The sequence below is a fragment of the Rutidosis leptorrhynchoides genome, chromosome 2 (genome assembly GCF_046630445.1).
Source record: "Rutidosis leptorrhynchoides isolate AG116_Rl617_1_P2 chromosome 2, CSIRO_AGI_Rlap_v1, whole genome shotgun sequence".
In the NCBI taxonomy this organism is placed as follows: domain Eukaryota; kingdom Viridiplantae; phylum Streptophyta; class Magnoliopsida; order Asterales; family Asteraceae; genus Rutidosis; species Rutidosis leptorrhynchoides.
Genome location: NC_092334.1, coordinates 249,289,075 through 249,301,050, shown reverse-complemented (window position 1 = coordinate 249,301,050; position 11,976 = coordinate 249,289,075). Strand labels below are relative to the sequence as shown.

At 33.6% G+C, this 11,976-nt stretch overlaps 1 pseudogene; it reads right to left on the bottom strand.

The window, feature by feature from the left end:
* Positions 1 to 9,787: 9,787 nt before the first annotated feature.
* LOC139888639 (phospholipase A1-Ibeta2, chloroplastic-like) lies at positions 9,788 to 11,398 on the bottom strand (annotated as a pseudogene).
* Between the last annotated feature and the right edge of the window lie 578 nt (positions 11,399 to 11,976).

Below are 11,976 nucleotides of genomic sequence, written 5' to 3'. Positions count from 1 at the left end.
GAGGTTATCTCCAGACATGGAATACCCGTCTCTATTATCTCTGATAGGGATGGTAGATTTGTTTCAAGGTTCTGGCAGACGTTGCAACAAGCATTGGGGACTTGTCTAGACATGAGTACTGCCTATCATCCACAAACTGATGGGCAGAGCGAAAGGACGATACAAACGCTTGAAGACATGCTACGAGCATGTGTTATTGATTTTGGAAACAGTTGGGATCGACACCTACCGTTAGCAGAATTTTCCTACAACAACAGTTATCATTCTAGTATTGAGATGGCGCCGTTTGAGGCACTTTATGGTAGAAAGTGCAGGTATCTAATTTGTTGGAATGAAGTGGGGGATAGACAGATTACGGGTCCGGAGATAATACAAGAAACTACCGGGAAAATCATCCAAATTCAACAACGATTGAAAACCGCCCAGAGTCGACAAAAGTGCTACGCAGACAGTAAAAGAAAAGACATAGAGTTTGAAATTGAAGAAATGGTCATGCTTAAGGTTTCACCTTGGAAAGGCGTTGTTCGATTTGGTAAACGGGGGAAACTAAATCCAAGGTACATTGGACCATTCAAGATTATAGATCGTGTCGGACCAGTAGCTTACCAACTAGAGCTACATCAACAACTCGCGGCTGTACATAACACTTTCCACGTCTTGAATTTGAAGAAATGTTTTGCTAAAGAAGATCTCACTATTCCATTGGACGAAATCCAAATCAATGAAAAACTTCAATTCATTGAAGAACCCATCGAAATAATGGATCGTGAGGTTAAGAGACTTAAGCAAAATAAGATACCGATTGTTAAGGTTTGATGGAATGCTCGTAGAAGACCCGAGTTCACCTGGGTGTATGAAGATCAGATGAAGAAGAAATACCCGCATCTATTTCCAGAAGATTCGTCAACACCTTCAACAGCTTAAAATTTCGGGACGAAATTTATTTAACGGGTAGGACCTGTAGTGACCCGAACTTTTCCATGTTTATATATATTAATTGAGATTTATATTTACATGACTAAATGTTTCCAAATTGTTAAGCAATCAAACTTGTTAAGACTTGATTAAATGAAATAAGTTTCATATAGACAATTGATCACCCAAGTTGACCGGCGATTCACGAACGTTACAAAATTGTAAAAACTACATGTTGTGGTATATATATACATATATATATGGTTGACATGAGATTATGATGAGTAAGTATCTCACTAAGTATATTAACAATGTGTGATATACATAAGAAATGAGATTACTAAGTTAAGAAACTCGAAATGATATATATAACGATTATCGTTATGATAACGTCTACTAAATATATATGTATCATATTAAGATATTGATACACTATATTTAACATGATAAAATGATATTTAAATATATCATTAAGTGTGTTAACAATGAACTACATATGTAAAAACAAGACTACTAACTCAAGAATTACGAAACGAGACTTATATGTAACGATTATCCTTGTAACGATATTTTAATGTATATATCATATTAATAGATATTCATACATCATAATATCATGATAATATAATAATTTAACATCTCATTTGATATAATAAACATTAGGTTAACAACATTAAGTGAGATCGTTAACTTAAAGGTTTCAAAACAACACTTACATGTAACGACTAACGAAGACTTAACGACTCCATTAGAATGTATATACATGTTTTGTTTTGATATGTATTCTTACACTTTTGAAAGACTTCAAGACACGTATCAAAGTACTTCTACTTAACAAAAATGCTTACAATTACATCCTCGTTCAGTTTCATCAACAATTCTACTCGTATGCACCCGTATTCGTACTCGTACAATACACAGCTTTTAGATGTATGTACTATTGGTATATACACTCCAATGATCAGCTCTTAGCAGCCCATGTGAGTCACCTAACACATGTGTGAACCATCATTTGGCAACTAGCATGAAATATCTCATAAAATTACAAAAATATTAGTAATCATTCATGACTTATTTACAAGAAAACAAAATTACATATCCTTTATATCTAATCCATATACCAACGACCAAAAATACCTATAAACACTTTCATTCTTCAATTTTCTTTATCTAATTGATCTCTCTCAAGTTCCATCTTCAATTTCTAAGTGTTCTTCATAAATTCAATAAGTATAGTTTCATAAAAATCAAGAATACTTCCAAGTTTGCAAGTCTACTTCCAAGGTTTCTAATCCATTCCAAGTAATCATCTAAGATCAAGGAACCTTTGTTATTTACATTAGGTTATCTTTCTAATTCAAGTTAATATTCATATTCAAACTTTGATTCAATTTTTACAACTATAACAATCTTATTTCGAGTGAAAATCTTACTTGAACTGTTTTCGTGTCATGATTCTGCTTCAAGAACTTTCAAGCCATCCAAGGATCCTTTGAAGTTAGATCCATTTTTCTCATTTCCAGTAGTTTTATCCAGAAAACTTGAGGTAGTAATAATGTTCATAACATCATTCGATTCATACATATAAAGCTATCTTATTCGAAGGTTTAAACTTGTAATCACTAGAACATAGTTTAGTTAATTCTAAACTTGTTCGCAAACAAAAGTCAAATCTTCTAACTTGACTTTTAAAATCAACTAAACACATGTTCTATATCTATATGATATGCTAACTTAATGATTTAAAACATGGAAACACGATGAACACCATAAAATCGGATATATGCCGTCGTAGTGAAACCGGCGGCTGTTTTGGTTTGGATAATTAAAAACTATGATAAACTTTGATTTAAAAGTTGTTCTTCTGGGAAAATTATTTTTCATATGAACATGAAACTATATCCAAAAATCTTGGTTAAACTCAAAGTGAAAGTATGTTTTTCAAAATGGTCATCAAGATGTCGTTCTTTCGACGAAAATGACTACCTCTTTAGTAATTGACATGTAACATAAATTTCCGACTATAAACCTATACTTTTTCTATTTGTATTCTTAAATTACAGTTCAGTATGAAACCATAGCAATTTGATTCACTCAAAACGGATTTAAAATGAAGAAGTTATGGGTAAAACAAGATTGAATATTTTTGATCTTTTTAGCCACGGGAAATGTTTAACAAATCTATACAAATCATATCCTAGCTAACTTATATTGTATTATATATGTATTCTAATATATTATGTAATCTTGGGATACCATAGACACGTATGCAAATGTTTTGACATATAATATCGACCCATGTATATATATTATTTGGAACAACCATAGACATTCTATATGCAGTAATGTTGGAGTTAGCTATACAGGGTTGAGGTTGATTCCAAAAATATATATACTTTGAGTTGTGATTTAGCCTGAGATGTGTATACACTGGGTCGTGGATTGATTCAAGATAATATATATCGATTTATTTCTGTACATCTAACTGTGGACAACTAGTTGTGGGTTACTAACGAGGACAGCTGACTTAATACACTCAAATCTTTAAAACATAATAAAAATGGTTGTAATTATATTTTGATCATACTTTGATATATATGTACATATTTGTATAGGTTCATGAATCGATCCGTGGTCAAGTCTTATTTCCGAGGAAGGAAATATCTGTGAAAGTGAGTTATAGTCCCACTTTTAAAATCTAATATTTTTGGGATGAGAATACATGCAGGTTTTATAAATGATTTACAAAATAGACACAAGTACGTGAAACTACATTCTATGGTTGAATTATCGAAATCGAATATGCCCCTTTTTATTAAGTCTGGTAATCTAAGAATTAGGGAACAGACACCCTAATTGACACGAATCCTAAAGATAGATCTATTGGGCCTAACAAAACCCATCCAAAGTACCAGATGCTTTAGTACTTCGAAATTTATATCATATCCGAAGGGTGTCCCGGAATGATGGGGATATTCTTATATATGCATCTTGTTAATGTCAGTTACCAGGTGTTCACCATATGAATGATTTTTATCTCTATGTATGGGATGTGTATTGAAATATGAAATCTTGTGGTCTATTGTTACGATTTGATATATATAGGTTAAACCTATAACTCACCAACATTTTTGTTGACGTTTAAAGCATGTTTATTCTCAGGTGAATACTAAGAGCTTCTGCTGTTGCATACTAAAATAATGACAAGATTTGGAGTCCATGTTTGTATGATATTGTGTAAAAACTGCATTCAAGAAACATATGTCGATGTAATATATTTCTATTGTAAACCATTATGTAATGGTCGTGTGTAAACAGTATATTTTAGATTATCATTATTTGATAATCTACGTAATGTTTTTAAAACCTTTATTGATAAAATAAAGGTTATGGTTGTTTTAAAAATGAATGCAGTCTTTGAAAAACGTCTCATATAGAGGTCAAAACCTCGCAACAAAATCAATTAATATGGAACGTTTATAATCAATATGAACGGGACATTTCATATGTTGTTCCTCTAATACGAGCCGTTATTTTCACAAATGGTTTAGAAAAACCGGGTGGCTTAGCTGTCCCCGGGTTATAGTTAAAACTTAAGAAATACGGGTGTTGACGGTATTTTCCATCGGGATATTTCATGTTAACATAAAGTTCATCGGGGTTGGAATTAGATTTCTCTATTTTGATACCTTTTCCCTTATTGTTTTCTTTTGCTTTTTCAAATTGGGTCGGGGTAATTTCTATAACATCATCGGAATCCTCATCGGGATCCGATTCATCAGAAAATTGATAATTTTCCCAATATTTTTCCTCCTCCGCGGAGACACCACAAACCATTTTTTACTTTGGACCATTTATTGATGATTTTCTTTTATTTAATCGTTTTTCTGTAGTTATTATTATTTCTTCCTCCGGAATCTCTTCTTCTTCCGGTTCCTCTTCTTCTGGTTCCTCTTCTTCCGGTTCCTCTTCTTCCAGTTCCTCTTCTTCCGGTTCTTCTTCGGGAATTTGTGAATCTTCCCAAAGTATATTCGACTCTTCATTGTTATTAGGTGAGTCGATGGGATTGATACTGGAAGTAGATATCTATTACACATTAACTAACACATTAGTAATATACCACATAATATTTACATGTAAAAATATATAGTTTCCAACAAAAATATTAAGCAATCGTTTTTAAAGTAAACACGGTCGAAGTCCAGACTCACTAATGCATCCTAACAAACTCGATTAAACACACTAATGCAAATTTCTGGTTCTCTAAGACCAACGCTCTGATACCAACTGAAATTTCCCATTCGTGTCGATTATAAACGTTCCATATTAATTGATTTCGTTGCGAGGTTTTGACCTCTATATGAGTCATTTTTCAAAGACTGCATTCGATTTTTAAAACAAACCATAACCTTTAAAATATTACGATGATTATCAAATAATGATAATCTAAAATATAGCATTTTCACACGACCATTATATAATGGTTTACAATAATATTACACAAAAATATATATATGTCTTCAAATGTAGTTTTTAAACAATATTATACAAGCATGCTGACTCCAACTCTTGTCCATAAATTAGCATGCAACAGCGGAAGCTCTTAATAATCACCTGAGAATAAACATGCTTTAAACGTCAACAAAAATGTTGGTGAGTTATAGGTTTAACCTATATATCAAATTGTAATAATAGACCACAAGATTTCATCTTTCAATAACATGCAATCTGCATAAAAATCATTCATATGGTTGAACACCTGGTAACCGACATTAACAAATGCATCTAGAATATCCCCATATATAAATATCGAAGTACTAAAGCAGTTCAAATTCTCTGACTGGGGCGTGTCAAAGCCCATAGATCTATCTTTAGGATTCACGTCAATTGGTGGCAATTATAATAAACACCAATTCTTAGGCTACCAAGTTCAACAAGGGCGATATCCAGTATAACGATTCAACATAGAATGTAGTTTCAATACTTGTGTCTATTTTGTAAATCATTTTCAAAACTGCATGTATTCTCATCCCAAAAATATTAGATAATAAAAATGGGACTATAACTCACTTTCACATATTTTCACTTCGTCGGAAAATAAGACTTGGCGATGGGTCGATTCACGAACCTATAACAAATATGTACATATATATCAAAGTATGATCAAAATACATTCACAACATTTTTATTACGTTTTAACAATTTAAGTTTATTAAGTCAGCAGTCCTCGTTAGTAACATACAACTAGTTGTCCACAGTTAGATGTACATAAATAAATCAATACATATATAATCTCGAATCAATCCACGACCCGGTGTCTACAAATCTCAGACTCGATCACAACTCAAAGTATATATATTATTTTGGAATCAACCTCAACCCTGTATAGCTAACTCAAACATTACTGCATATAGAGTGTCTATGGTTGTTCCAAATAATATATATAGATGGGTCGATATGATATGTCAAAGCATTGTATACGTGTCTATGGTATCCCAAGATTGCATAATATATGTTAGAATACATGTATAATACAATATAAGTTGGTTAAGTTATGATTTGTATAGATTTGTTACAAATTTCACGTAGCTACAACAAGCAAAATTATTCAATCTTGTTTTACCCATAACTTCTTCGTTTTAAATCTGTTTTGAGTGATTCAAGTTGCTATGGTTTCATATTGAACTTAAGTTTATGAATCTAAATAGAAAAATTATAATTTTATAGTAGGAAATACAGGTTACAAGTCATTTTTGTAAAGGTAGTCATTTCAGTCGAAAGAACGACGTCTAGATGACCATTTTGGAAAACATACTTCCACTTTGAGTTTAACCATGATTTTTGGATATAGTTTCATGTTCATAATAAAAATCATTTTCAAAGGATAATAGCATTTAAATAAAAGTTTATCATAGTTTTTAATTATCCAAACCAAAACAGCCCCCGGTTTTACTACGACGGCGTATATCCGGTTTTACGGTGTTCTTCGTGTTTCCAGATTTTAAATCATTAAGTTAGCATATCATATAGATATAGAACATGTGTTTAGTTGATTTTAAAAGTTAAGTTATAAGGATTAACTTTGTGTGCGAACAAGTTTAGAATATACTAAACTATGTTCTAGTGATTACAAGTTTAAATCTTCGAATAAGATAGTTATATATATATATGAATCTAATGATGTTATGAATATCATTACTACCTCAAGTTTAGTAGGTAAACCTACTATAAGTGAAAAGAAATGATCTAGCTTCAAAGGATCTTGGATGGCTTGAAAGTTCTTGAAGTAGGATCATGACACAAAAACAAGTTCAAGTAAGATTTTTACTCGAATTAAGATAGTTTATAGTTATAGAAATCGAATTAAAGTTTGAATATGAATATTACCTTGAATAAGAAAGATAACCTACTGTAAATAATAAAGGTTTCTTGATCTTATATGATTACTTGGAATGGATTAGAAAGATTGGAAGTAAACTAGTAAACTTGAAAGGATTTTTGAAGTGTTCTTGAAGTGTTCTTCCTATGATGATTATAGCTTGATTCTTGAAGTAATTTTTGATGAAGATGTTGATTAGTTTACTATAAAAATTCGTTCATAAGTGTGTGTAGGTGTTGAGAGAGAATTAGAAAGAGAATTGGAAGTGAAATGGATTGATTGGTGAGTGGTGAATGATGAGTGGTGAGTGGGGTTAAAAGGAGTTCTAGTTAGTTGACTAGTTCATGGTAGAAGTTAAATTTGATTAGTCATGCATGACATAATCAAGAGTGGAATCTCATGCTAGTTCCTATTGGTATATACTCATAGTAAGTACGTCTAGAAGCTGTGTATAATACGAATACGAATACTGAATGACTACGAGTAGAATTGTTGATGAAAATGAATGGAAATGTAATTGTAAGCATTTTTGCTAAGTAGAATTACTTTGATATGTGTCTTGAAGTCTTTCAAAAGTGTAATAATACATCTTAATACACTACATGTATATTCATTTTAACTGAGTCGTTAAGTCATCGTTAGTCGTTACATGTAAGTGTTGTTTTTGAAAGCTTTAAGTTAACGATCTCATTTAATGTTGTTGAAAGCTTTAAATCAAATTTTAACACATTTTTAATAAAGCGATATTAACCCAAACAAAAAAAATTCTGAGCTGACCTGGCAGCTCGATCCCAGCCAGGGGCTTTGCCCCTTGGACCCCGCCAGGGGTTGCCACCCCTTGGACCCTACTATTAGGGGCGCTGCCCCCGAACCCCCATCATAATCAAGATAAGTTTAAACAAGTGTGCACTCCACACTTTCCCAAACTTGTTCGATATTTATCAAGGTTATTTTGGTTAACAAATTAATCCCATTACACTTAAATCATATTGGTGACACAAATCACCAACAATGAATATATCATAATATGATACATATGTATTTAGTAAGGCGTTGCTATAACGATAATCGTTATATATATCGTTTCTAGTTTCATAATTCAATAGTCTCATTTTATGTATATAACTCATTGTTAATATACCTAGTGAGATACTTACTTTTCATAATATCATGTTAGCTATATACATATCCATATATATATCATCATATAGTTTTTACAAGTTTTAACGATCGTGAATTGCCGGTTAACTTGGGTGGTCAATTGTCTACATGAAACCTATTTCAATTAATCAAGTCTTAACAAGTTTGATTGCTTAACATGTTGGAAACATTTAATCATGTAAATATCAACTTTATTTAATATATATAAACATGGAAAAGTTCGGGTCACTACAGCGATCCGGTCCAAGTGGGGGAGACTGTAACAACTCGTGACCTTGTTACTGATCATAGGTCGCGTCGCGACCAGATTTGTCTCATCGCAACTCTTGTCTGATTCTGGTGGACTGTTTTGTAAATAAATTAAAAAGTTGGGGACTAAAATGCAATTTTGTATGGCCGAGTTGTGGCTGTTTTGGATCAGATTTGGGAACTCATCTTGTCATTTCTACTTAAAGAAAAACACTTCCTAGTGAGCGAAAGTTAAGTGTAGTGATAGGGAGCTTGAATTGGTGAAGAAGGTGACCATCCAAGCTCAAGTCAAGGCCCAAACTTGTTGTAGTTGCTTCCTAGCTCCATTTCACTCTTGAGGTGAATTGCTTTCGGATTGATTGTGAAGCACTAGCTCGTGTTAGACTCATCAAGTTAATCAATGTGAGTGGAGTATTTATATACAACAACAAAACCCAATACCACATGAGTGGTGTATGGGGGAGGTGAGATGTAGACAATCCTTCCCTTATCTGAGAATAAAAACAAGTCATTTCTCCACCCAGAGTGAAACACTCTCAAGAGTAGAGAAAGTCATCCATCTCTTTATTCGACGGATAAAGAGATTGCTTCCGAGAGGATCTCCGGCTTTAAGTAGAAACAGTTTTTTTTAAATAAATATACTAAAATAAAAATAATAATAGACGCCATGAAAATGGTAGAATCAAATTTTTATGGGTTTTAAATCATGTCTGAAATTTAATTTAGGCTCTAAGAGTCAGTCAATTCGCCAATACATCGACAATTGTTTTCGACTCAATAGAGCCGTGTGGAGTATTTATATGTGCATATATATAAGTTGTTTGATTGCGAGTGTTGTGGCGAGTGATATCCGGGCATGAGGTTGCACTTTTTGTCGACCACTCGGTGCAAAGTGGTAAGTGTTATTCGCAAGGATTCACTTTTTGTCAATCACGTTGTGATTGTGAGATGTGGTGAGTGTTTGTAAGAAGCATTGCAGTATATATACACATAAAAATTAATAAAAGATGCATACTTCTTAAGACAAGAATAAATTAATTAATTAATCACCATACAATGTACAAGCTTAATTTTTGTTAAGTTCTACTGGGAAGGGCTAGGCAAACAAGTAGGCAGTTGCATTTTTCTTTTAAAACTCAACCTCAACTCAGATGCTTTAGTTGTATACAACTTTTTCATATTAGAGGTTTGTTCATGGAGCAATTTCACCAAGCTTCTCTTGGCGTTTGCCCTAAATGGACAATCTGATCCCAAAAAACCATCCACTAAATGCAAATATGCTTCCAAGTCATGACAACATGCCACATCAGCATCCGGTTTAAGGTACGGAGAGCTTTTAGAGTCGACTTTAAGTTCCGTCCCAACATGTGCATACGCCCATGGCATGTTGTTATCGAGCATGTTAAGTACTTTATTAGCAACCGTTGACTCTCGTAGCCTTTTATCGAGTTCCTCACTAACAAACATCCCCGGGACCCGTGTGATCAAATCTTGAGAATTCACGATTCGTAGTACTTTGACATTTTGGGAACTTAAACGTCTAGCGAAACCACGGTTTCCAACACGAGGCCCACCGAAGGTATAAACTCCTATTGGTGGCATGCCTTTCGCGCAAGTGCTCAAGTCATCAGCCACCAAAAGAGCTAGTGCCGCACCAAGGCTATGCCCTGTGACAGTAATGCTAAGAGTTTCTCCTTTGTATAACTCCGTTAATCGTTTAATTTCTTCGACCACTGACTCAGCCAAACTTGGAACATGAGATCCCGCGGTTTTATACAAGCTTAAAAAACCACACTCAACCTTTGATTGCCCATAACTATGGTTATTATGCTGGTTTTTGTGCTGAGGGACTTGAACCAGCAAGTCCCTCATATTTTCAGCCCATTCAAGACACGTGGCAGTTCCACGGAGGCATATTACAATATCCCTCCGTCCCATACGTGATATCTCTCTTTGATCATCACAAACCGCTACGTACCCAATACAACTAGTCCGTTGGCTCATCCAATCAAGCCCAAGAGCAAACTTATCCACCCACTTCGGCAACCCTACAGACGCAGTCGCATAAAGATTCTTGGTCACCTTATAAGACCTATCAGGCAAAGCCACGTGGCGTGGTGTCGGATCTTCATCCGCTGACATGGCAGGGTCCGAGTGAAAACAATGGTAAGCCGCTTGAATAAACTCGCCGTATCAAATCATCTCTCGTCGAAGATTCTCATCAAGCGGGTCAAGTAACCCGGACCAATTGTTGCTTCCATGATACTCTTTCCACCGGGCTGCTAAACTATTCCTAGGAGAATACTCAATCCCGTTCTTCGATAGCAACCGTCTTAAACGATTAAGATGACGTGGCGACATCTCCTCGACCTCCTTGTTTTCGGACCAAATCCGAGGCAAGTTCAACGCTTCTATAAGACTTTTTCCTTTATTATCCATCAACTCATGATCCGAACTTTCTTCTTTGGTTTCGGTTAAGATCACATGAGGTTCTGCACCTAGTATTTTATTAAGATTAAAGAGGTGTTGGCTGGTAGTTGATAAGGTGGTGTTTTTCATAGTGGTTTTTGTATAACAATTTCTTCCTGAATGATTCAAAAGTGACCCATAATAATTATTATTAGTACAACCACCGGAGCTGAGTTTTAAATTAAGGTTGTTGTTCGCCGGAAGTTTAGCACCGGTTTGCATCATGGTTTTATTTTGTGAAGTGAAGGGATTAATTAATTAGTTTAGAGACTTGAGAGAGATGAATATGATATGATATTTGATAAAGTAGTATAGGATGGAGTTCCATGATGTATATATAGCGAAAGAAATAAGCAGTTGTAGTATTGTTTTTAGTCAAAGTTTGTATCTAGTCTCAAATTATTAGGAATACTCAAGATTACTCCTCGATGATTGAATATCAACTTATAATAATATTTAATTAAAATCAATCAGAAATGAAAACTACATCTCTCAAGAGAAATAATTATATTGTAAAACGTTAAAGATTTAGTATTTGTAGTTATATTTATATTAATATTAATAATGTTTGACATTTCCATAATTAAGCAAACTATTGTTCGACAATTTATTACTACTAAAAATAACTAAATTGTCCACCACTGATACTCTATATTCAAACTTTAGTACATGTTCCACGCGTCTCTCTTTTGCTTGAATACCATGCTTTATTTTTATATCATCTCGTATATTATATACTTTTCGTATCTTACATTAACGTATGTTTCCGATTGTTTATAATTAATTATCGAGGAGTAATCTTG